This window comes from Nycticebus coucang, chromosome X (genome assembly GCF_027406575.1).
Source record: "Nycticebus coucang isolate mNycCou1 chromosome X, mNycCou1.pri, whole genome shotgun sequence".
In the NCBI taxonomy this organism is placed as follows: Eukaryota; Metazoa; Chordata; class Mammalia; order Primates; family Lorisidae; genus Nycticebus; species Nycticebus coucang.
Window position 1 is genome coordinate 145,935,767 of NC_069804.1, and position 27,669 is coordinate 145,963,435.

General features: G+C 37.4%; 1 pseudogene; it reads right to left on the reverse strand.

Annotated features, from left to right (window-relative positions):
- Positions 1–424: 424 nt before the first annotated feature.
- Positions 425–27,669, reverse strand: part of LOC128577035 (RUN domain-containing protein 1-like) — a 37,801-nt pseudogene continuing 10,556 nt past the window's right edge.

Below are 27,669 nucleotides of genomic sequence, written 5' to 3' on the forward strand. Positions count from 1 at the left end.
TAAACATAAAAGATGTGAAGTTTCCATCTTTTTATGGCTGCATAGTATTCCATGATGTACCTATACCACAATTTGTTAATCTATTCACGGGTCAATGGGCACTTGCATCAAACAAGGCACAATGATTTGGGGCATTAACTGTATGTCACAATTGATTCCCTTAACATAGGTTTAAGCACATGTTGTCCCCACATGTACACTGTGGTTATACACTGGGGCAGAACCTTCTTAACAAGAGGGTTTTTGGCACATTTTTTTCAAGATGCTAAGTTGGTGGGGACAACAGACTTTGCACTGATTTCACTGACACCTAAGCAGGGGTTAGGAAAAATGTCTTTACCCTTCCTTCTATTCCTTGCTCCTATCCTAGAAGACTAACACTTATATTCTTACTGAGCAAGGCCATTCTAGGAGCAGGCCATTCTTATTGAAAGGCACCTTCGATATTCTGCAGCTGGAGCACAGCCAGGTCTAAAGGGAGGCTGAACTTGAGGCTGCTGAGAGGACCAAGCAAGTTGAGGGCACTTCCAAAGGGCACACACAGTGCCATGTAGCCCCACGGCTGGTAATGGGGCTCAGTGAGTGACCCTGACTTAGAGATGAGGTTCACCCAGGATACTAGCCACTGCTCATTAAGTGCCATGCACACAAAGGCCTTCAACTCTGAGTCTGCACTGCGCTTACAACCGTCATGTTCTGTCAGCACCATATGGATAGCTGTTAGTAGGCTCTGGGGAATCACAGCAGTGTTTCCTGTAACAGGCAGGGCAAAGGACTAGGAGAGATTCCAGGCTGGAGATTCCACATAAGCAGGGCCGTTCTTAGCACGGTAGTACTTTACAAAGAGCTCCCAGGGGTGCATGGTCTCAGGAGCTGAGGAGAAGGCTGGCAGCAAACAAACAATGGGGGCTATGAAGAGGTTCATGTCTGAGGAGGAGACATATAGTCTGTGGGCCAGCAGGTCCCTCACAGCCACTGTCAGCTTCTTCCACACTGCCAGGGTCAGCTCATCCTTGGCTCCTAGAGAGAGGTACTGGAGGTTGGCAGAGGTGATGACGTGATCATGAGGCTGGTACCTCAAGGCTAGCTGCTTCACTCTGTCCACTGACACCTCCAGCCCCTTCAGTAAGGCGGAGTAGTCTCTGTCAGCCTGGCCCCACTGCCACAGGGTTGGAGGGATCTAGTCTGTGGTACAACCAAACTGGCCAACAGCAAAGATCTGGAGCGTTGCCAGAGCTTGCCACATCAGGTGCAGCCCTGTCTCCTGGACTTTTTTCAAATCTTCTGCTTTCATTTTGCTGTTTCCTGGAGGCAGTCTGCTGCTGCCTGCTCTGGTGGAGCCATTTCCTGTGTTCCCTCCCGCCTTGTGTCCATAACCTGTCTGCAAGGGGCTTCCTACTTCATCTTGGATGAAGTTGAACATCTCAAGGTCTCGGATCTGAGTTTTCAGCTGCTCAACCAACTGTTGTTTGACTTGGGCTGGGTTAACAATCTGAGCCATGGCTGCATCTACACATTGACAAAGCTCTTCAGTGGACAGGGAACAGATGTCCTCATTCAGGTTCAGAGCCAATTTCTTTATTAACTCATGTCTGATCACCTGCTGTCTTTCCAAGACCAGACCGTGGCAGGGAGTCATAATTGTCCTCTTGATAGGCAAGTGTTTCCAGGTCATCTAGCTGGGTCTTGAGCTGCAGTATCAGTTCCTTCTGGTTCTCCCTTTGGGTTTCGAGACACTCTTGTCTTTCTTGCTCACTCTGGTCCTTGCTCTGCAAAACGTGGTTGGTCCAGTGGCAGCCTGTAGCCCTTGTTGCTGGCGTGGTTCCTGGGCCACTCATAACCCAGGATCTGAGGACAACCGCTGAAGGCTAAGTCTTCCGGCTCAAGCCGGAGGCGTGGCAGTGGAGCACAGGCGGAACTGCACCTGTGTGAAGTGAAGTGCGAGGACCACACGAGTAAGGTTGGGTTCAGCCGCCGCTAGGCCGCAGCCGCCACAGCGTCCAGCCTGGTGAGTTAGGCAGGGAACCTGGTCTTACCGGGCTCATCAGCCACTTCCTCTTCCACAAACGCAGCCACCCCAGGCCCTTCTGCTACTGCCCCCACTGGGGCACAGGGCGGGGCCTCACACGGTGCCAGCATCTCCTCTTCCTCTCCTTTTCCTTCTTTGCCTTTGGCCTAATGGCCGCCACTACTGTTACCAACTCCACAGCTGCTTCAACAATTGTCTCCTTTAGACAACATAGTTTGATCCCTTTTTAATCCAGTCTGACAACCTCTCCCTTTTAAAATTAATGAATTAATTTTTTTGCCTTTTTTTTTTTTTTTTTTAATACAGTATCTCACTCCGTTTCCTAGGCTACACTGTAGTGGCATCACAATAGCTCACTGTAACCTCAAAGTCCTCATCTAATGCAATCCTCCTGCCTCAGTCTCCTGAGAAGCTTAGACTGGATGATGCCACCATATCCGGGTAATTTTTATCTTTTGTAGATATTGAGCCTCACTGTATTGTTCAGGTTGGTCTTGAACATTTGGCGTTAAGCTAGCCTATGACCTCAGCCTCCCAAAGTGCTAGGATTACAGGTGTGAGCCAGCACACTCAGGCCCCTGTCTTCTAATTGGATTATTTAATCCTTCAGCATTGAATACTATTGATGTGGTTTGGTTGGTATCTGCCATTTTACTATTTATTTTCTATATGTCACATATCTCTTTTGTTATTCTGTTACTCTTTTACTGCTTTCTTTGGCGTTAAGTAAATAATTTATACTGTAGCATTTTAATTTCTTTTTTATTTCATGTTGTGAGGGTACAATCAAGTTACAATGTTTGCATTTTTTAGCATTTTAATTTCTTTAATGATTTTTTTTCAGTGCAGTTTTGAGTTATTTCTTTATAGGTTGATTTAAGGTTTACCATATATATCTTATCAGAATGTGTGTTAGACTAATCTCAGTAAGATATAGAAATGTTACTGCTATGTAGCTCTGTTCCTTCCCCCCCTCCTTTTTTGGTATTGTGTGTGTGTGTGTGTGTGTGTGTGCGCATATAACATGGTGCATTGTCACAAAACTTCATATAATTTTATGGCTTTTAAAGAAACTGAGAAGAGCAAGAACAATATATTTATAACTTTTATTGTATTAACCTTCTTATTTCCCATTTCTGGTATTTTCATTAATTTCTATTGGTCTGTATTACCATCTGGAGTCATATCCTTAATCAAACTTTGCTCTCCACCACCTTCTTTGTGGTGTTATTGGCAAATATATTACATTTCTATATGTTATATATCCAAAAGTACAATTACATACATATTGTTTTTATAAAATTTTGTTTTAAATTGGTTGAGAAGAGCAAAATATACATTTATAGTTTTCTAATCATAATTACCTATAAATAAATTACTTCGTGTATTCTGTGTATGTGTATTTGAAATACTGTCTGGGTTATGCAATGTCTTATAAGGTGGGTATGCAAGGAACAAATTCTGTGTTTATCAAAGAATATATTTCCTATTCATTTTTCAAAGATGGTTTTGAGGGAAATGCAATTCTTGGTTGGAAGCATTTTTTTGTTGCTTGAGCACTTTGATATGATTTCTCACTGCCTTCTGTCTTCAGTTGTTTCTGATAAAAAGTTGTTTATTAATCTTGGGATTTTCTTATAAGTGATGTTTGTTTTTCTCTTGCTATTTTTATGATTTTCTGCCTTTTGGATTCAGCATTTTGCTATAAAGTGTCTTTATGTATATCTAATTGCTTTTATAATACTTGGAGTTCACTGGATGTGTAAATTGTTTCATTAAATTTGGGAAATATTCAATCTTTTTTGCATATTTTTGCTCTTTTTTATCTCTTTCCCATAATTTCTGTTATACCCATCTTTGTGCACTTTATGATGTCCCACAGCTCACTGAGCCTCTTCATTTTTCTTTTCTCTTCCCTGTTTATTCTTCAGATTAGATGATATATATTGATCTGTCTTCAAGTTTGCTAACTTCTTTTGCCAGTTCAAATCTACTGTTGAGAGTTCCTCTACTTGTTTTCTCCTTTTGGTTATTGTACTTTTAGCTGCAGAATTCCCATTTTGTTCTTTTTTTGTAGTTTCTCTCTATGGACATTCTTTAATAATACATTATCATCATACCTTCCTTTACTTATTTAAGCATTATTTCCTTTATTTCTTGGAACATGTTTATAATAGCTACTTAGAAGTCTTTGTCTATTAAATATTAAATCTTCTTACGCTCATAGGCAGTTTTTGCTGCCTCATTTCCCCCCCACATATGCATCAGATTTTTGATATCTTGCAGCTTTTTTCTTAGAACTGGAACATTTTACACAATATATTGTGGCAACTCTAGTTACTGGTTTTTCTCCCCTACTTTCTTGGGTTGGGGGACATATTAGCATGTTTATTTGCTTAATGAATAGCTCAATTATTTTAGTGAGTTTTATTTCCTACCCACAATGTGAAGCTTCTGATATTTCTCACAGGAGGCTGTGTTTTGCATGTGCATAGTCAGCCTGGGATGACAGTTGTTTTGCAGGGCTCTCTTTCTGTGACCACACCAGCTATTAAGCTTTAGTAATTGCTGATTGATTGATCTGTTCAATAATGCTTTAGGGCAGCAGGGCACCAGGGACTAGTTTCATCAAAGACAATTTTTTTTTGTGTGTGTGGGGGATGGTTTTAGGATGATTCAAGTACATTACATTTATTGTGCCCTTTATTTTTGTTATTACATTGTAATATATAATGAAATAATAACTCACCATAATGCAGAAACAGTGGAAACTCTGGGCTTGTTTTCCTTCAACTAGATGGCCTGATCTGAGGGTGATGGGAGACAGTGAGAAATGAAGCTTTCTCCCCCACAATCCCTGCTGCTTACCTCCTGCTATGTGGTCTAATTCCTAACAGGCCGAGGACTGGTATGGGTCCATGGCCCAGGGGTTGGGAATGCATCTCTAGGGCACAGATTGTTTCACAGACAGATCTAATTAAACTCTTCTCCTTTCTGGGGATAGTTTTTGAGGTTAGTATTTGAGATAATTGTTCTCACTTCAGGATCACTCTTGTTAGCTGTCTCTTTCCAAGGTTCTTTCTGGTTTAGCTTATATCTCTAGGGAATCTACCAGTTTCCTTTTAATTTCATTTCACCATAACCCCTCCATTGTTTGAGGGAGTGCCCTGAAGCTTGAACTTTTCCACACTTTTGAAAATGAGGTCAATTTCTTTGTGATGAGCTTCTCAGCTCGGTTTTATGCCCTGATTCTCACCATGGGAACAATCTGTCTTGGCTCAGGAGCTGGGATCTCATAAAGGAACAGATTTCTGTCTGAGTTACATCCTGCTTTAGGAGATAGGTTCTTGGGAGAGGAGTGCTTGTATCCTCAGGTCTCCTAAGCCTTCTCTCCTTTCATGGAACCTCTACTTTATGAATAATCTGAGACAAGGGTAATTAGGGCTCCAGTACTCTCTTAATATACCCTTCTCATGGTAAAGCCTCTGTTCCAAGAGTGGTGGCTGTGCAGAAGAAGGGAGCTCCTATCTCTTGGCCACAGTCATCCTAAACTTAAACTCAGCACCAGTGAGAAATGCTGCTGTTCTTCCCCTCTCAGGATGATACAATAGCCCTTTGATTGGAAGATGGGACATGGGGAAGGGAATCTTTTGTTCTTGGCCACATCAATGTAGATGGAATAGATTCCATCAGACTAAGCTTGGACAGAGGACGGATGAACGGGTCATGATTCAAATGCCATAGATCCTTTCTAAGCTATAGTTGTTGTTTTTTTTACACAAGAGTCTCACTATGCTGCCCTCTGTAGAGTGCTGTACTGTCACAGCTCACAGCAACCTCAAACTCTTGGGCCCAAGCAATTCTCAGCATCCCAGTAGCTGGGACTATAGGCACCTGCCACAACACCCAGCCATTTTCTGTTGTAGTTGTCATTGTTTAGCTGGCCCAGGCCAGGTTTAAACACTCCAGCCTCGGTGTATGTGACTGGTGCTGTAACCACTGTGCTACAGGCATGGAGCCTATGGTAGGTTTTCTTGAACAAACACATCTTCATTAATTTGCTATATGTCTTAAGTAAGGATCACTTTTAGGAAATTTAAATGGTAGTTTAAAAAAATTTTTTTTCGCTAGTTTCACTGGTGAAAGTGTCTTCAGAGCTCCTCATGTTGTCATACCAGAATTGGGACTGACATATGTTTTTTGAGAGTATATTTTTGTTTTCTGTAAATTTTACATTATAATATATAGTTAGCACAGCCTACCCATCTCAGCATTTTACTAATTTGAGTGAAATGTAGACAGTTTACCTCCCTCAAGTACCTTTGCCTTCCCTGTTCATGATCACCTTTAAGATTTCTTCTACATATTTTGAGAACTATATCAGATGTTATTTTTTCTTTAACATTAAACATAATTTGGAAAACTCGAGGGAAAGTCTGCTATATTTATCTAAATTTTTAGTTCTTTTATTGTATCTTCAAGATTCCTTCCTTTATCATAAAGGACACCTTTATGTTACAATGAGTTTCCTTTAAGCTGTTCTTTTATGGTAGTTCTGCTGATGGCACATATTTAAAAAATTGTATTTCATTTGAGATTATATTTCTTTTTTTTTTTTTTTTTTCCTGAAGGATATTTTCACTGGTTATAGAATTTCAGTCTGATAGTTTTTTTTTTTTTTTTTTTTTTTTTTTTTTTTTTTTTTTTTTTTTTTTGCTTGCAGCCTTTATAAAAAGGTGCCACTTCCTTCTTTCTGCCATCATTTCTAATGAAACAATCATTTGTTGCCCTTTGAGTAGCTTCAGCCTCTAGCAGGGGTCCTCAAATTACAGCCCGTGGGCTACATGTAGCAGTGTGATTGTGTTTGTTCCCCTTTTGTTTTTTTACTTCAAAATAAGATATGTGCAGTGTGCATAGGAATTTCTTCATGGTTTTTTTTTTTTTTTTTTAAACTATGGTCCGGCCCTCCAACGGTCTGAGGGACAGTGAACTGGCCCACTGTTTAAAAAGTTTGAGGACCCCTCTTGCTGCTATTTAGAATGTTTATTTGTTTCTAATTTTTTAGGAGATTTATTTTGATATGTGCTAGCACGCATTTCCTTGGATCTATCCACTTGAGGTTTGCTCAGATTCTTGAATTTGTAGGTTTGTTTTTTGCCAAATATGAGTTTTCAGCCATTATTTCTTTGAAATTATTTCATCACCATAATTTCTTCTTGTCTTATGGGATTCCAATAACATTAGTCTTTTGTTGTCTTTGTTATAGTCCCACAGGTCCCTAAAATCTTTTCCATCTGATTTTTTTTTTTTTTTTAATATGTCATTCAAGTTGGGTAGTTTCTGTTTTTCCATCTTCAAGATTACTGATTCTGTCCTGTGAATCTCTGTTCTGCTATTGGGCCTGTCCAGTGGGTTTTTCATTTTGATTGTGTTTTTCAGTTATAATTTTTTTATCTTCTTTTTTTTATTAAGTCATATATACATAGATCATGAATACATTTATGCCTTTATAGGATTCAATGTATTGATTATTTGTACAAATTGGAGTGCTTATATCCTACTAATTAACATAGCTTTCACCTCATTTACTTAATCACAGTGTTAAGACATTTGTGTTCAATACTTGCAAGGGTACAAGTCAAATCTATCAATATGCTCCATAGGTGTGGTCCCACCATTAACCTTCTCTTCTATTACTTTGCTGAGTCATTCTATTTCATTGCAAGGGGCTCTTTTTTATTTTCTTTAAGTTTTTTTTCATAACTGATCACTGAAGCATAATGATTGCTTTATTTTTTAAGATTATTTCATTTGGTTTTATCAATGCATTTATTTATTTCAAAATATTAAGGGGCTACAAGTGTTACATGGATATTTTGTATAATGCTTAAATCAGAGTTTTGGTGTGCCTGTCACCAAAATGGTGTTCATCATACCCAGCAGGTAAGTTTTTATCCCACACCTCTCTCCTGGCTTCCCTATTTCTTGGTTTCTTATGTACTTTATATTGCTCTGTGTCCATATGTACCCATCAGTTAGTTCCCATCCATTAGTGAGACTATACCATGTTTGGTTTTCCACTCCTGAGTTATTTCTCTTAGGAAAATGTTCTCCAATTCCATCCACATTGCTACAAACAACATTATTTTATTGCTTTTTATGACCGAATCATATAGCTTTATGTATGTTTGTTTGTATGTGAAACTTTATCTACCTGTGAATTAATGAGCACTTAGGTTTCTTCCACATCTTTGTAATTGTGAATTGTGATGTAATAAACATTCAAGTGCATTTTTAAAATAATAGCTGTGTACATTAATGCAATCATGGGGTACCATGTTCTGGTTTTATATACAATTTGAAATATTTTCATCACACTGGTTAACATAGCCTTCCTAGTATTTTCTTATTGTGTTAAGACATTTATAGTCTACATTTAGTAAGTTTCACATGTACTTACTACTTGTAAGATGCACCGTAGGTGTGGTCCCACCAATTACCCTCCCTTCACCCATCCTCCCCACTCCCCTTCCCTCCCATTCCCCATATTCTTGGGCTATAATTGGGTTATAGCTTATGAAAGCTATAAATTAGTTTCATAATAGGGTTGAGTACATTGGATACTTTTTCTTCTATTCTTGAGATACTTCGCTAAGAAGAATATGTTCCAGCTCTATCCATGTAAACATGAAAGAGGTAAAGTCTCCATCTTTCTTTAAGGCTGCATAATATTCCATGGTGTACATATACCACAATTTATTAATCCATTTGTGGGTTGATGGGCACTTGGGCTTCTTCCATGATTTAGCAATTACGAATTGGGTTTCAATAAACATTCTGGTACAGATATCTTTGTTATAATGTGATTTTTGGTCTTCTAGATCTATACCTAGTAGAGGAATTGTAGGATCGAATGGCAGGTCTATCTTTAGATTTCTAAGTGTTCTCCAAACATCTTTCCAAAAGGAACGTATTAGTTTGCATTTCCACCAGCAGTGTAGAAGTGTTCCCTTTTCTCCACATCCATGCCAACATATCTGGTTTGGGGATTTTATGATATGGGCTAATTTTACTGGAGTTAGATGATATCTCAAAGTAGTTTTGATTTGCATTTCTCTGATGATTAAGGATGATGAGCATTGTTTCGTATGTCTATAGGCCATGAGCCTGTCTTCTTCAGAGAAGTTTCTCTTCAAGTCCCTTGCCCAGCCTGAGATGGGATCACTTGTTTTTATCTTGCTCATGTGTTTCAGTTCTCTGTGGATTCTGGTTATTAAACCTTTGTCGGAGACATAACCTGCAAATATCTTCTCCCATTCTGAGGGCTGTCTGCTTGCTTTACTTACTGTGTTGTTGGCTGTGCAGAATCTTTTTAGTTTGATCAGGTCCCAGTAGTGTAGTTTTGAAGCTGCTTCAATTGCCCGGGAGTGGGGGGTCCTCCTCATAAAATATTTGCCCAGGCCAATTTCTTCAAGAATTTTCCCTGCACTTTCTTCTAGTATTTTTATAGTTTCATGTCTTAAGTTTAAATCTTTAATCCAGTGAGCGTCTATCTTAGTTAATGGTGAAAGGTGTGGGTCCAGTTTCAGTCTTCTACAGGTCACCAGCCAGTTCACCCAACACCATTTGTTAAATAGGGAATCTTTTCCCCACTGAATGTTTTTAATTGGCTTGTCAAAGATCAAATAACGGTAAGTAGCTGGATTCATCTCTTGGTTCTCTATTCTGTTCCATACATCTACCTCTCTGTTTCTGTGCCAGTACCATGCTGTTTTGATCACTATCTATAGTATAGTCTGAGGTCTGGGTAGTGTGATTCCTCCTGCTTTGTTATTTCTGAGTAATGTCTTGGCTATTTGAGGTTTTTTCTGATTCCATATAAAACGAAGTATTATTTTTTCAAGATCTTTAAAGTATGACAGTGGAGCTTTAATAGGGATTGCATTAAAATTGTATATTGCTTTGGGTAGTATGGACATTTTAACAATGTTGATTCTTCCCAGCCATGAGCATGGTATGTTTTTCCATTTGGTAACATTTTTAGCTATTTCTTTTCTTAGAGTTTCATAGTTCTCTTTATAGCAATCTTTCATGTCCTTTGTTGGATAAACTCCCAAATATTTCATCTTCTTTGGCACTACTGTGAACACAATAGAGTCCTTGACTGTTTTTTTCAGCTTGACTATTGTTGGTATATACAAAGGCTACCGATTTCTGAGTGTTGATTTTGTAACCTGAGATGCTGCTGTATTTCTTGATAACTTCTAAGAGTTTTGTAGTAGAATCCCTGGTGTTTTCCAGATACACAATGATATCATCTGTGAAGAATGAAAGTTTGACCTCTTCTGTCCCTATATGGATACCCTTGATCACCTTTTCTTCCTTAATTGCAATGGCTAAAAGTTCCATTACAGTGTTAAAGAGCAGTGGAGACAGTGGGCAACCTTGCCTGGTTCCTGATCTGAGTGGAAATTATTTCAATTTAACTCCATTCAATACGATATTGGCTGTGGTTTTGCTGTAGATGGTGTTTATCAGTTTAAGAAATGTCCCTTCCATACCAATTTCCTTAAGTGTTCTGATCATGAAGGGATGCTAGGTAGTATCAAAAGCTTTTTCTGCCTCAATTGAGAAAATTGTATGGTCTTTGTTTTTTAGTTTATGTGCTGAATTATATTTATAGATTTACGTATAATGAGCCAGCCTTGAGACCCTGGGATAAAACCCACTTGGTCATGGTGTATAATTTGTTTGATCTGTTGCTGGATTCTGTTAAGATCTTGTTGAATATTTTTGCATCAATATTCATTAATGATATTGGTCTGTAATTTTCTTTTGGAGTCTTTTTCTGGTTTGGGGATCAAGGTGATGTTTGCTTCATAGAATGTGTTGGGTAGTATTCCTTCTTTTTCTATATTTTGGAAACGGTTGAGTAATATAGGTACTAGTTTCTCTTTTAAGGTTTGGTAGCATTCTGACGTGAAGCCATCTGGTCCTGGGCTTTTCCTTTTAGGGAGATTTTTGTATAGTTGATGCTATTTCAGAACTTGATACAGACCTGTCAACATTTCTACTTGATTCTGTCTAAGTCTTGGAAGGTGGCGTGCTTCCAAGTATTGGTCAATTTCCTTCAGATTTTCATACTTCTGAGAGTAGAGTTTTATGTAGTATTCATTAAGGATTTTTTGAATTTCTGAGGAGTCTATTGTTACTTGCCCTTTATCATTTCTGATTGATGAAATTAGGGATTTTACTCTTCTACTTCTGCTTAGGTTAGCCAAAGGTTTACCTATTTTATTGACCTTTTCAAAAAACCAACTCTTTGGTTGATCTGTTGTATGATTCTTTTGTTTTCAATTTCATTTAGTTCTGCTCTAATTTTAATTATTTCTTTTCTTCAGTCTCACTGGTTGTTATTGATTTATTTAGAATGTCTGATTTCTTCCTGATTCAGGCTTCGGATGGTGAGTTGTGTGTTTCCAATATTTTTTTCATTTCTTCTAGGTATGCTAGTTTAGATTGCATAGGTGTTTTTGTAGTACTACATATTCATGAATGGTATTTTGTATATCAGTTGTAATGTATGCTTTTTCCTTTCTGATTGAGGTTATTTGAGTTCCTTTGCCTATGGTTCTTACATTTGATCATTTTATATTATCTCATGTTTCTCCTATATATTGTTAATTCCTCTTGAAGTTTTGTTCTGTAGTTTTGACTGTCTTAGTTAATTCAAAAGAATTCTTTTCAAGCTCTGAAATTTTCTTCATCTTAGTGTAACCTGTTCTTAAAACTTTCCACTGTGCTTTGTATTTCCCTATATGAATTTTTTATTTCCAAAATGCCTATTTTTTTAAATACATATATCCCTTTAGTCAGTTTTTCACTCATATCCTGAATTTTTTTTTTTTTTTTGAGTTCCATTTTTCTCTTGGATCTTATTGAGTTTTCTTACAATTCATATTTGGAATTCTTTATCTGTCATTTCATTTTTTTTTTTTTTATTGGGTTTGGGACCCATTGCTAGAGAGCTGGTATGCTTCTTTGGGTGTGTCTTTTTATTCTGATTTTTCATACTTCCAGAATTCTTGCATTATGAAGAAGCTATTGATCCTTATTTTTGAATTGTCTTTTGTTTAGATGGAGATTTTTTTCCCTATTCTCACTCATAAGGATATGTCTGTAGCCTGTTAGGTAAGCATCTTTTGCTTTGGTTATAGGTACCTTGGGAGTCTAGGTTCTAGATAGATACCTTGGTTATAGATATCCTAGTGTGGTGGTTTTTTCTCAATTGCTGGTTATTTATAGGTTGTAGTGGTGATATACCCTGTCTCTTGTTGAGAGAAAATGGAAGTCTTTGTAATTCTTTCTCTTTTCCCAGCCCCATGGTTTTCATAACAGTGTGAATTACACTGGGAAACCTAGTTTAATCTCTGATACACAGTAGTGGTATTTGTGGGTAAGAGCCAGTCATGCTCTGCATAAATGAATTAGTAAATGCTATAATGTGCTATACAAGTTGTCCACTCTAGCAGTAGGTGGTGCTTGGAGGAAAGGGCCAGCTGCAGTGGTGTTCTTAGGGATGACTGTGTGGCTTTAGTCAATCAGGAGAAACACTCAGATTTCTCAGGTGGTGGGTGGATCCCTAGAGCTCTTAGGAGACTTTATATTCTCCATCGTAGTAGAGGTGGTTGGAGGAACAAGGTCGTGTGGGGCTGGGTCAGACCAGCCTGAGTTCAGGCCACACAAAGGCAGGCAGAAAAGTTGTCTCAGCAGAGGTCAAGGGTCAAATCCCTGGCTGCTGGGGAAAGCCACCAGGGAAGGCTTTGTGGGGGAGAGGCTGACTGGGATTCACAGATGGCTACTGAGAGTGGGCTTCACTTTTCCCCCCTCGTCCTTTGCCCCATGGATCTCTTTCTGGTGGCTGGCTATAAGCAACAGCCAAATATAGCCCTGATCACCAGCAATGGTGTTGTGGGTTGGCAGCTTGCCTACCCAGGATTCTGCCTCAGACCAAAACTGTGGCTTTTCTGTTGGGGGACGGGTGCTTCATGAGTTTACTGTGGCTTAGACCCACACTGTTCTCTTCTTTTAGTTATACCTGCTTGGGTTCCATTGCCTCTCAATATTAGTTCATAAATCTACCCTCTGTGCCTCTCAGCAACAAATTATATCCTGAGGATATGGGGACCAGCCTGTAGGCCTGTCCTCTAGTCACCCAAGTTCAATCTCTGATGATGTTAGGGAGGTCTGTGTTTGTCTCATGTCATTACTTGCCCATGGAGTGCTCAAGTAGGTTTTAATGCCCTTCTGTTTCAGGGTATGTCCTACTGTTTTGGAACTTCCAGGTGAGTAGCACCAGGGAGAGCAATCGGGTAGGGAGTTTACAGCCTGAGCACCCCTTGGTTCACTGCAGGTCTTTAAGAAGATAGGTATGAGTCCCACTTTCTGCAGGAGCTTTAATATATTGGACATGCCAACAGGGGGGAAGTAGCCACTCCTGAGAGCCCCAGCTCAATTACCCCTTGGGGTAATTTGAGTCACATGGGTACTGCCACGTAACAGCAATGAGTGATAAAGGGGGAGAAGAAGAGTCTGAATGGAGGAGAGATGGCACTCTTATTCCATTTTTCCGTTTCCTTAGAAGGCAGCACACCCAAAATGTCCATAGTTTTCCTGGAACCCACTAGCCTCCTGTGGCCACCAAAGTCTGAACAGGAGTTGGAAAACATTTGTGTGGGGAACAGTGACCTGAAAAATGAAGGTCTGAAGCTCCTTGGGGAGGACAAAGGCACAGAATGGGTGGAGAAGCAAGCAGTATGATGCCTGTCACTTTGGCTTTGCTATGTGGTGAAGAGGAGTAATCCTGAGAGGGCTGGCAACCCAGTGCTTTGTTCTCAGGAAGCTTCCAGTTCACTGGCAGCAGTCAGCTCTTGGCTTATTTGGGTAGAGAAGCTTAGCAATAGCTTAGGAGCCTACAGTCGTGCAGAGGTATGAGGGAAGGACAAACAAAACCCTCACCTACCTTTTCCATGTAGCTCCAAGTTTCTTGGAGGTTGATCTCTGCTGAAATTTTGCTCCTTGTCATTCTCTGCAACTTCTTGCCATGAAATTATAACTGGGATGCGAGAAACAAGAGCATGAAACAAACGCTCATGTGGGTTAAAGTTGTCCTTTATTTACCAAGATTCAGAATCCCAGAAGGACAGGGAAATCATTCTCAAAGCTTGCCTTAGTTTGAGAGTTTCACAGAGTTCTTATATCCTCTTCCAAAGTTATTATCTTTAGTTATATATAATCCAGCTCTCTGATACCTAGATGAAGGTTCTGTATGTCTGGTGTTGTTTTCTTCAGCCCAGGGTCATGATGACCTTCATCTGTCAACCATGGGAAGACTGGTTGGCATGACCGTCTGAAAACTAGTTATATCATGAAGTAACATTTACAGCTAAGGTGAAGAGGGGTGCTAAAGCTGTTTCTCCTGTTACAGAATCTCTGGGAGGTTCTAGCATTTTCCTTCCCCAGAATTGTATGTGAACTATGTTTTTCTTTTCATTTAAAACTTTTCCTTCTTTCTGAGATGATCTGGTGACTGATGTCTCTACTTAGCTATTTTGCCCCACCCTTTTGATTATTGCTTTAAAATCCTTGTCAGATAATTCTATTATTTGTGTCATGTTGACATTTAAAAAAATTTTATTTTCTCATTACTGTTGAAAGTTCCCTGGTTCTTGGTATGATAAATGATTATTTTTATTTTATCATAGAAACTTTAGGTATTATGTGACATTAAATCTTATTTCAATCTTATGTTTTATAGAATTACTGTCACCACACCAGAGCAGAGAATGGTATACTGCTTCATTACTGTCAGTTCAGAATGAAATTCCACTTTTACCACTAGGCCCCCTTTGACATCTGAGGGGAAGGAGCCCTTTATTATTGCTGGCCAGGTATGGAATTTCAAGTACCCACTAGTTCTCTTCTGAAACCACCCTAGATGATAGGGAAAAGAATGCCGTGTTACTGCTTTTCACATGGCTTATACTGTCATCATGGATGAGGGCCTCCTTAATACTAGGTCAGATGAAAGTCATAGCTATCTACTCAGACTTCTCTGTCACTATCGTTGCAGTGGGGAGTGAAAGGGGAAAGAGGTGCCCTGTTAGGGCTTTCTGAAAGTAGAAGTCAGGGCTTCCCATGTGGCCTAGCCTACCTTGCATTGAGGTCAGACTACAGTTTGTTCTTTTTTTCCCACTGTGTTTGAGTGGATGCTTTGGTTTGAATGTCAGTCCCCTCCAAAACTCATGTTGAAATTTAATTGCGATCTGTTGCGTGATTGTAGACGTGAGAGAGTCAGCAGCTTTGCCACAGGTGTGAGCTCGCTCCTGCAATGTTGATGGGCCCAGGAATAATTGACTACACATACAAAAGATGGCATGTAGCAAAGAAACTTTATTTTGTGCCACCTTTTATACATTGGTGGTCACGTAGAAACGTAATCTATAAACTTTACTATTACCTAAATCTTACCTAACTTACTCTATCTAAAATTAACTTGTGGGTAAATATCAAATCTCCACATTAACACAATTTCTTCTGTTTTTTACATTCCTCTCAGACATGCATCAACTCTAACTACAGATAACTCTAACTACAAGTCTGATTAAACATAACAGAAACTTCAAGGGAAATGAGGAAATGAAACTCCTCAAAAGCACATTCAATTTACCCAGTTTAGATTTATGGCCTTGTTTTTGCACAGCACAGAGACCTATAGGCTTCTTACAGCATAATGTTTTCACATTTGTCAACCTCTGATCCTCACTCTAGGAGTGAGGCTGTAACACCTGCGACCCCCAGGTGTGACAGAATGCATGACCTCAGAGCCATTTGTTCCTGGAATTTTTCATTTCCATGGTAACAAGCCCTCTGTTTGCTTCAGGGGAGCCCAGCCCTCTGTCTAGCCATTTTGCTCTTTGCAAAAGCTGCTTCTGTGTTAGCAAAATCCAATTAACCCTTACCAGGCTCACTTCATGTGCTTCATGTGGGGAGCTCTGTCACCCCACAGCGATCATATTGGGAGGTGGTATCTTGAGAGGTGTTTTGGTCATGAAGGATCTACCCTCATGAATGGAGCAATCTCATTATTATGAGAGTGGGTTCACTTCCTCTTGCTCTTTTAGCCCCTTTTTCTCTAACATCTTTCTTGTACTTCTGCCATGTGATGCCTTCTGCCCTGTTATAATGTAGCAAGAATACCCTTACTACAAATTGATACCTTGATCTTGGACTTCTAAGCCTCCAAAAATGTGATCCAATAATGAATTTATAATCTCTCTGCATCCTCACCAGCATCTATTGTTTTTTTTTTGACCTTTTAATAATAGCCATTCTCATGAGGAAAGATGATTTCTCATTGTGGTTTTAAACTTCCCTGATGATTAGTGATGTTGAGCATGTCTTTATATGTTTGCAATCCATCTGTCTTCTTTTGAAAAGTTTGTTCACATTTTTTGACCCTTTTTTTTAATGTGGTTGTTTGGTTTTATTCTTGTTGATTTGAGTTTCTTTGTACATTTTTTTATCTTTTAGATTTCATTCATTTCTGCTTACTTTTGTGAATAACTTCCTTTTCCTGGGTTTATTGTTGGGGATTCATTAAGGGTACAAAGAACTAGGTTACATTGATTGCATTTGTTAGGTAAAGTCCCTCTTATAATTGTGTCCCTCCCCCAAAAGGTGTGTCACACACCATGAACTCGCACCCCCTCTCTCCTTCCATCTTTCTGCTCTTCCATCCTCTTCCCCCACCCATCACTGTGTACTAGGTCATTAATTGTCCTCATATCAGAATTGAGTACATGGAATTCTTGCTTCTCTATTCTTGTGATGCTTTACGAAGAATAATATGTTTCACTTCCATCCAGGTTAATACAAAAGATGTAAATTCTCCTTCTTTTTTAGTGGCTGAATAGTATTCCATGGTGTATATATACCACAGCTTGTTAATCCATTCCTGGGTTGGTGAGCATTAAGGCCGTTTCCACATTTTGACACTTGCAAATTGAGCTGTGATAAACAGTCTAGTGCAAGTGTCCGTATGGTAAAAGGATTTTTTTTCTTCTGGGTAAGTGCCCAGTAATAGGATAGCAGGATCAAATGGGAGGTCTAGTTTGAGTTCATTGAGGGATCACCATACATCCTTCCAAAAAAGTTGTATTAGTTTGCAGTCTCACCAGCAGTGTAAGAGTGTTCCCTTCTTTCCACATCCATGCCAGCATCTGCATCCTTTTCTAATTAGAACACTAAAGAGTATAGGCATAGGCAGCACATTTCTTAAACTGATTGAAGCCATTTGTGACAAACCCACAGCTAATATTTTACTAAATGAAGTAAAACTGAAGGCTTTTCCACTCAGAACTGGAACCAGACAAGGTTGTCCTATATTGCCACTACTATTCAACATAGTGCTGGAATTTCTAGCCAATACAATCAGGCAAGAGAAGAAAATAAAGGGTATCCAAATGGGAATAGAGGAGGTCAAACTCTCCCTCTTTGATGATGATATGATCTTATATATAGAGAACCTCAAAGACTCAACCACAAGACTCCTGGAAGTCATCAAAAGATACGGAAATGTCTCAGGATATAAAGTCAATGTCCACAAGTCAGTAGCCTTTGTATACACCAATAACAGCCAAGATGAGAAACTAATTAAGGACACAATTCCTTTCACAATAGCTTCGAAGAAAATGAAATACCTAGGAATACACCTAATAAAAGAGGTGGAGGAGCTCTATAAAGAAAATTATGTGAAGGTAGTGAATGATGCCCCATGATTATATCAATGTATACAGCTATGATTTGATAAAAAAAATTATGAAACCCTAATAAAAGAAATAGCAGAAGATATTAACAAATGGAAGAATATACCATGCTCATGGTAGGGAAGAATCAACATTGTTAAAACGTCTATACTTTCCAAAGCAATATATAGATTCAATGCAATTCCCATGAAAATACCAACATCATAATTTCAATATTTTGGGAAACTAATTCCTCATTTTATATGGAACCAAAACAAACAAACAAAAAAAAAAAACAAAAAAAAAAACGTATAGCCAAGGCAATTCTTACGAATAAAAACAAAGCCAGGGAATCACCCTATCAGACTTTAGGTTATACTACAAGGCCAGAGTGATCAAAACAGCATGGTATTAGCACAAAAATAGAGACATAAACATTTGGAGCCTAAAAGAAAACCATCAGATAAAACTAACATAACCACCTGACCTTTGATAAACCAAATAAGAATATACAATGAGGGAAAGACTCCCTATTCAATAAATGGTGGTGGGAGAACTGGATATCCACATGTAAAAGACTGAAACTGGACCCGTACCTTTCTCCACTCACAAAAATTGATTCAAGATGGATAAAAGACCTAAATTTAAGGCATGAAAAGATAAAAATCCTGAAAGAAAACAGAGGAGAAACAGTTGAAGATACCTGCCTGGGGAAAGACTTTATGAAGAAGACTTCCATGGCAATTGCAACAACAAAAATAAACAAATGGGACTTAATTAACCTGCAAAGATTCTGTACAGCTAAGGAGAAAAGGTAAATAGACAACTTACACAACAGGAAAGGATATTTGCATAGTTTGAATCAGACAAAAGCTTGATAACTAGAATCTACAAATAACTGAAATTAATCAACATGAAAAAAGCCAATCTCTTTTTAGATTCCTGATATTTAGCCCTTTACTAATATATAGTTTGCAAATTTTTTAAAAATTTCAGATTGATATTTCAGATTGATATGAGGGTATAGACAATTAGGTTACATTGTATTTTTTAGGTAAAGTCCAAATTGTAGTTGAGCTCTTCACCCTAAGCGATGTGATATATACCCTTACATTGTGCTCATTTGGTGAGAACTCACCAATCCTCCTTCTATCCCCCCCTTAAATTTAATGGTGTTTTTCTCTCCTTTGTGTGTGTAGTTCATCTACAGTTTTCAAATTAGTATTGCGTACACTGTATACTTTTCTATTCTTGTGATACTACACTAAGGAGAATATTCTTCAGTACCATCCAGGTTAATGCAAAAGATGAAAAGTCTCTATCTTTTTTATGACTGAATAATATTCCATGGTATATATATGTGTATATATATGTGTGTATATATATATACACACACACATACATATACACATCTCATTTTGTTTACCCATTCATGGGTTGATGGGCACTTGGGTTGATTCCATATCTTGGTGATTGTGAATCAAGCTGCAATAAACATTCTAATGCAAATGTCCTTATGGCAAATGATTTTTTTTTTTTTTCTGAATAGATGCCAGGTAATCATATTGTGGGATCAAATGGAAGGTCTACTTTTAGAATTTTTGAGGAGTCCCCATAATTTTTTCTGTAAAGATTGTATTAGTTTGAAGTCCCACTAGTATCATGAAAGGGTTCCTTTCTCTCCACGTCTGTGCCAGCATCTGCAGCTTTGGGATTTTGTGATGTAGGCTATTCTCACTGGGGCTAGGTGATATCTCAGGGTGGTTTTGATTTGCATTTCTCTTACTCGGGATAAGGAACACAGCATATTTTTATGTCTTTTGTTGGCCATTCATCTATCATCTTCAGAGATGGTTCTGTTCATGTCTCTTGTCCACTGATAAATGAGGTTGTTTGCCCTTTTTTTATTGATTAGTTTGAGTTCTCTGTAGATTCTGGTTGTTAGCCTTTTGTCAGATTTGTGACATGTGAATATCTTCTCCCATTCTGAATATTGTCTGCTTCTTTTAGTTGTTGTGCCCTTAGCTTTGTAGAAGCTTTTTAGGTTGATCACATCCCATTTATTTAGTTTTGGTGTTGGTGCAATTGCCAGTGGATCATCTTCATATTCCCCCCCCCCCCCGCACCATTTATTGAATAGTGAATAGGGCTTCTTTTCCCCAGTGTATGTTGTATGCTTTGTTAAAGGTGAGTTGGTTGTAGATAGATGGTTTTTGGTTGTAGATAGATGGTTTTCTGCCTGGGCTCTCTATTCTGTTTCATTGGGTTATGTCTCTATTCTTGTACCAATATCATGCTTTTTTGGTTTCTATAGTTTTGTGGCGTAGTTTGAAGTATGCTACTGTAATACCTCCAGATTTGTTCTTTTTGCTTAAGATTGCTTTGGACATTAGAGCTCTTTTTGTTCTTTAAGTACTTTCTCTTTTCTTTCTTTTTTTCTTTTTCTTTTTTTTTTTTTTTTTTGCAGTTTTGGCCAGGGCTGAGTTCAAACCCACCGTCCCCCAGTATATGGTGCTGGCCCCCTACTCCTTGAGCCATAGGTGCTGCCCCCCACTTTTTTTTTTTTTTACAGTGGGAGTGGATAGTGATTTGCTTTGAGGTCAGTAATGCTAAACTGTAGCCCAAGGCTACGAAAGTTCTGAAATCATGTCTTAATTTTCAGAATCTATAGTTACACCATGATAACCTACGGGTAAATGACTTGTTACTTTTCTGAAAAAGAAATTCCTACTTTATTGTTCATAGAATTTTCTAGTCTTATCTTTCAACATGAAATGATGGCTTTTGCAATCAGCATCTTAACTCCTGTTGCTCAGAACTGAGTTGGAAAAGGGACAGAGATTAGGTGTTGGAGCTACCTAGAGTTGTGCACATTGACTGATTCTCTTGAGTAAATGTTGGTTTATATGAGATATAATCCACGTCTCCTTTATATAATACTGCCAAAATTCATAAAGAGAACTTCCAGGTTTAAATGGCAGTAAGTCAGGAAAACCCATGATGTTGGCTTAGTAAACATACTTGCAAATTATTTGATTTTTTAAAAATACGGATAAGTTTTGAGATTGTATCCTCAATTTATCTAGACTTTTTTCACCTTGATAATGATAGTATATATATGTATATATTAAGGTCTCTAAACGTGGAAGTCAGACTGCAAAGTTCCTAGCTTTGCTGCTAACTACTTGTGAGACTTGTGGCAAGTTACCTAACTTTCCAGAACCTTGGCTTTCTTTAGTGGTAAAACTAACATATGGCAACACCTAAATTTTAGCATTATTGTGAAATTTAGATGAAATAAAATTTATAAATCCCTAGAAACACCTGGCCCATTACAAGCATTCAATGCATGTTAGAGGGGTAAACATTTTTTTTAGGAGAACGTATCTAGTTACGTAGATGGGTCCCAGCTATTTAGAGTATTAATTGGCCATTATTTTTCCCTTTTTGACCTCTGAATAAGGTGTAAAGTCAGATAATTTTTCATCTTTTAGGTACTTCATAGTAATACAAGTGCCTCTACATAATTTTTGAGTCACTCTTATTTTGAGAGCTTATGGAAATGTAAGGTATTTATTTGTCCAGAAAGTCTGACCATTAGCTAATTGTGGGTAACAGTTATAGAAATTTAAACCATGTGGAAAAAAAGGCAAAATAATATATTATTTAATATAATAATATATATTGGTAATACATAATTCTATTGATAATATACTGATATATCATTATATATTATAATATAGTGATGTAATAATCTATCAGCTGGGATGATATATTACCCTTCTGTTACATATCAATGTAGTTTGGGTGTCTACTAAGAACATATTCTAAGAATGTATATCTTAGGCTGATAAGCCTGTACTTAGGTATGTCAGTTTCTTACTATTGAGGAACTCCCTTCTTGGAATGCTGATATCTATTTACTATTACTTATTAATAGTATCTAAAAGGACTATAATTTTATATCCAAATAAACCACTGAATAGTTTAGCCTTTTTCAGCTTTCTTAAAGGAAATATGATCATTTGAAGAATGATGCCAAAGGACAATAGAGTCATGTGTTACTTAACATTGGGGATATATTTTTAGTAAGGTGTTATCAAGTGTTTTTATCAGCAAGTAAACATCATAGAGCATACTTATACAAATCTAGATGGCATATATAGCCTATTACATACCTAGGATATATACTATAGACCAGTGATTTTCAACTGGTGTGCCATTAGAGGATATTAACTGTGCCATGAACATTTTTAAAGATTGTTAATTAAATTATTTTTGGAAAAAGTTCAAAGCACAGTAGTCATATTCTTTTTTACTCTCTTTTTTTTTTTTTTTTTTTTATAAACATAAGTGTGCTGGGGAAGGTTAACTGTAGGTTCAAGTATGCCATGAGATTAAAAAAGGTTGAAAAACTTTGCTATAGGCTACTGCTCCTACGCTACAAATCTGTACAATGTCTTACTGTACTTAACAACAGTAAATATTACGGTATCTAAACATAGAAAAGGTACAGTAAAAATATGTAAAAATTAAAAAATAGTACACCTGTATAGGGTACTTACTATGAAGGCAATTTGTAGAACTGGAAGTTACTCTGGGTGAGTCAGTTGAGGCTTAGTACATTACTATTTACTACTGTAGATACTATTAACACTTAGGCTAAATTAAATATATAAAAATATTTTTCCTTCAGTAATCAACCTTAGCTTACTATCAATTTTTACTTTATAAACTTAAAAAAATTTAACTTTTTAACTTTCTAATAACAGTTAAAATACAATTATATAAAGTTATATGAAAATTTTCCTTATGAATAAACTTACTTCATAAACTTTTCATCTATTTTAAAGATTTTAATTTTTTCTACTTTTCAAACTTTTTTTTTTTTTTTTTAAAAACTAAGGTACAAAGATATATTAGCCTAGGCCTATACACAAGGCCCGGATTATCAATATCACTGTCTTCCACCTCCATCCATGTACTGTCTCACTGGAAGATCCTCAGGGGTAATAACATGCATATAACTGTCATCTCCTATGATAACAATACATTCTTCTGAATACCTCCTGAAGGACCTACCTGAGGCTGTTTTACATTTAAGTTTTATAATAATGTGCTCCTACTTATGAAAAATATAATTAAAATATAGTATAGTAAATAAGTCAGCAACATAGCTACTGTTCTGTTGAAGTACTGTGTACTATATAATTGTATGTCATATATTTTTATATGACTAGCAGCACAGTTTGTTTACACAACCATCACCAATACACATTCAGTAATGCATTATACTACAAATTTTACAATGGCTGCAACATCACTAGGTAATAGGAATTTTTCATCGTTATAATAATCTTAGGAGACTACAGTTGGATTTGTGGTCTGTCTTTGTTTGAAATGTCAGTGGTACATGACTGTATTTTGCTATGGTTAGAAAAAAATCATTCTTCATCTTAAGTTTTCAGTAGAATATTTGATAAGTACTTTTTAAGGATTGGAGTAGGGAGAGATGGAACAGATAAAAGAAGTCTGTTTTAGTTTGCCAAAATAGCAACATGAAACCTAGTTAATTTTGTGCCAAATTTTCAGTCACTGAATTAGTTTTAAGGCTGTATAAAGTGTTTTCAATTTATTATTCATTAGAATGAATTGAGTACCTATTATGTATCAGGTACCTTGCTAGAATGTGGCTATAAAATCAACACCAAGATTAACAAGGTCTCTGCTTTTATGGGACTTCAGAGGCAAGGGGGAGAGAGGATCAAAACAGCAACCAAATAAGGTTAATTATAAGGGTTCTGAAGTAAACAGCTGTGAATAAAGAATAAGCATAGGGGACTTCTTAGATAGTATAATATGGAAAGTCCTCTATGAAAGAAAAACAACTAAGCTGAGATTTCAAGCAATGAATAAGCTGTAAATCTTACAAGGGTATATGTGAATCCTAGTAAATGTGGAATGTAAAGGTCTTAGCAAAATAACTAAGAAAATGCTATGAAAGCTGTGTTAACTAGTGTGATGAAAATGTGTCAAACGATCTATGAACCAAGTGTATGGTGCCCCATGATCATATTAATGTACACAGCTATGATTTAATAAAAATAAAAAAAGGAAAAAAGATACAAAATATAAGGAAGATATTTAAATATTTAAGAGAAGAGAATTTGGGGAATTGGAATACGTGACAGGGAGGAACTTCATGCATTCATACAACTGAAAGAACAATGATATTTTTATTTTATTTTATTTTTATTAAACCATAGCTGTGTACCTTAGTATGATCGTGGGGCACCATACACTTCATAGATCGTTTGACACATTTTCATCACATTAGTTAACATAGCTTTTGTAGCATTTTCTTAGTTATTTTGCTAAGACCTTTACATTCCACATTTACTAGGATTCACATATACCCTTGTCAGATGCACCGCAGGTGTAATCCCATTAATCCCCCTCCTCCCCCCTCCCTCCCCTCCCTTTCCCCTTTCTCCCTATTCTTAGGTTATAACTGGGATATAGCTTTCATGTCAAGGTCCTACATTAGTTTCATAATAAGGGTGAGTACATTGGGTACTTTTTCTTCCATTCTTGAGACACTTTACTAAGAAGAATATGTTCCAGCTCCATCCATGTAAACATTAAAGAGGTAAAGTCTCCATCTTTAAGGCTGCATAATATTCCATGGTGTACATATACCACAATTCATTGATCCATTCGTGGATCGATGGACACTTGGGCTTTTTCCATGACTTAGCAATTATGAATAGGGCTGCAATAAATATTCTGATACAAATATCTTTGTTATGGTGTGATTTTTGGTCTTCTGGGTATATGCCCAGTAGGGGGATTACAGGATTGAATGGCAGATCTATTTTAAGATCTCTAAGTGTTCTCCATATCTCTTTCCAAAACGAATGTATTAATTTGCATTCCCACCAGCAGTGCAAAAGTGTTCCCTTTTCTCCACATCCACGCCAACATCTCTGGTCTTGGGATTTTGTGATATAGGCTAGTCTCACTGGAGTTAGATGATATCTCAAAGTAGTTTTTATTTGCATTTCTCTGATTAAAGATGATGAGCATTTTTTCATATGTCTGAAGGCCATGCGCCTGTCTTCTTCAGAGAAGTTTCTCTTCAAATCCCTTGCCCAGCCTGCAATGGGATCCCTTGTTCTTTTCTTGCTAATGCGTTTGAGTTCTCTGTGGATTCTGGTTATTAAACCTTTGTCAGAGACATAACCTGCAAATATCTTCTCCCATTCTGAGGGCTGTTTGCTTGCTTTACTTACTGTGTTCTTGGCTGTGCAGAAGCTTTTTAGTTTGATCAAGTCCCAATAGTGTATTTTTGAAGCAGCTTCAATTGCCCGGGGGGTCCTTCTCATAAAAAAACTCGCCCAACCCAATTTCTTCAAGGGTTTTCCCTACACTCTCTTCTAGTATTTTTATAGTTTCATGTCTTAGACTCTCACTGGATTAAAGATTTAAACCTATCTTGGTTAATGGTGAGAGGTGTGAGTCCAGTTTCAGTCTTCTACAGGTTGCCAGCCAGTTCACCCAGCACCATTTTTTAAATAGGGAATCTTTTCCCCACTGAATGTTTTTAATTGGCTTGTCAAAGATTAAATAACGGTAAGTAGCTGGATTCATCTCTTGGTTCTCTATTCTGTTCCAGACATCTACTTCTCTGTTTTTGTGCCAGTACCATGCTGTTTTGATCACTATCGATTTGTAGCATAGTCTGAGGTCTGGTAGCATGATTCCTCCTGCTTTGTTTTTATTTTTGAGTAATGTCTTGGCTATTCAAGGTTTTTTCTGATTCCATATAAAATGAAGAATTATTTTTTCAAGATCTTTAAAGTATGACAGTGGAGCTTTAATGGGGATTGCGTTGAAATTATATATTGCTTTGGGTAGTATGGACATTTTAACAATGTTGATTCTTCCCAACCATGAGCATGGTATATTTTTCCATTTGTTAACATTCTCAGCTATCTCTTTTCTTAGAGTTTCATAGTTCTCTTTATATAGATCTTTCACGTCCTTTGTTAGATAAACTCCCAAGTATTTCATCTTCTTTGGCTCTACTGTGAATGGGATAGAGTCCTTAATTGTTTTTTCAACTTGACTATTGTTGGTATATATAAAGGCTACCGATTTATGAATGTTGATTTTTGTAACCTGAGACACTGCTGTATTCCTTAATCACTTCTAAGAGTTTTGTAGTAGAGTCCCTAATTTACAGCACTGCAAGCCTTCCTCAGGAGAATGGAAAAAGAGGAAGTAAGCAACTTAATGGGACATCTCAAGAGACTGGAAATGGAAGAACAATCCAACCCCAAATCCAGTAAAAGAAAAGAAATAACCAAAATCAGAGCAGAACTAAATGAAATTGAAAACAAAAGAATAATACAACAGATCAATAAATCAAAAAGCTGGTTTTTTGAAAAGGTCAACAAAATAGATAAACCTTTGGCCAACCTAATCAGGAAAAAAAGAGTAATCTCATCAATCTCATCAATCTCTAATCTCATCAATCAGAAATAACAAAGATGAAATAACAGACTCCTCAGAAATCCAAAAAATCCTTAATGAATATTACAAGAAACTCTATTCTCAGAAATAAGAAAATCTGAAGGAAATCGACCGTTAATTGGAAACACGTCACCTTCCAAGACTTAATCAAAAACAAGTGGAAATGTCGAACAGGCCCATATCAAGTTCAGAAATATCAACCATACAAAATCTCCCCCAAAAGAAAAGCCCGGGACCAGATGGTTTCACGTCAGAATTCTACCAAACCTTTAAAGAGGAATTAGTACCTATACTACTCAACCTGTTCCAAAAGGTAGAAAAAGAAGGAAGACTACCCAACACATTCTATGAAGCAAACATCACCCTGATCCCCAAACCAGGAAAAGACCCAACAAGAAAAGAAAATTATAGACCAATATCACTAATGAATATAGATGCAAAAATATTCAGCAAGATTCTAACAAACAGAATCCAGCAACATATCAAACAAATCATACATCATGACCAAGTCGGTTTTATCCCAGGGTCTCAAGGCTGGTTCAATATACGTAAATCTATAAATGTAATCCAGCACATAAACAAATTAAAAAACAAAGACCATATGATGCTCTCAATCGATGCAGAAAAAGCTTTTGATAACATCCTACATCCATTCATGATTAGAACACTTAAGAAAATTGGTATAGAAGGGACATTTCTTAAACTATAGAGGCCATCTACAGCAAACCCACAGCCAATATCATGTTGAATGGAGTTAAATTGGAATCATTTCCACTTAGATCTGGAACCAGACAAGGCTGCCCATTGTCTCTATTGCTCTTTAACATTGTAATGGAAGTTTTAGCCACCGCAATTAGGGAAGAAAAGGCGATCAAGGGTATCCACGTAGGGTCAGAAGAGATCAAACTTTCGCTCTTCGCAGATAACAATGATATTTGAGAAAAGAAGATACTGATGTTGTTAATTCTTTAAATATTTGGTAGAACTTAGTAGTGAAGCTGTCTGGTTCTGTGCATTTCTGTTTGATGGTTATGATTAGTAGTTCAATGTCCTTATGTGGTATAGGTCTATTCAGACTTTTGGTTTCTTCTTGAGTCAATTTAGTGGGTTGGTAATTTAATACGTGTACAATTATTCATGATATTTTTTGCTTTCAGGTTAATGTGAGGGTACAAACAACTGTTACAATATTTGCATATGTTTCATAGAGTCCCTATTGTAGTTGTGTCCCCCACCCAAAAGGTGTGCCAAAACCCTTACGTTGTGTCCATTAAGTAGGAGCACCCAAGTCCCTCCCCT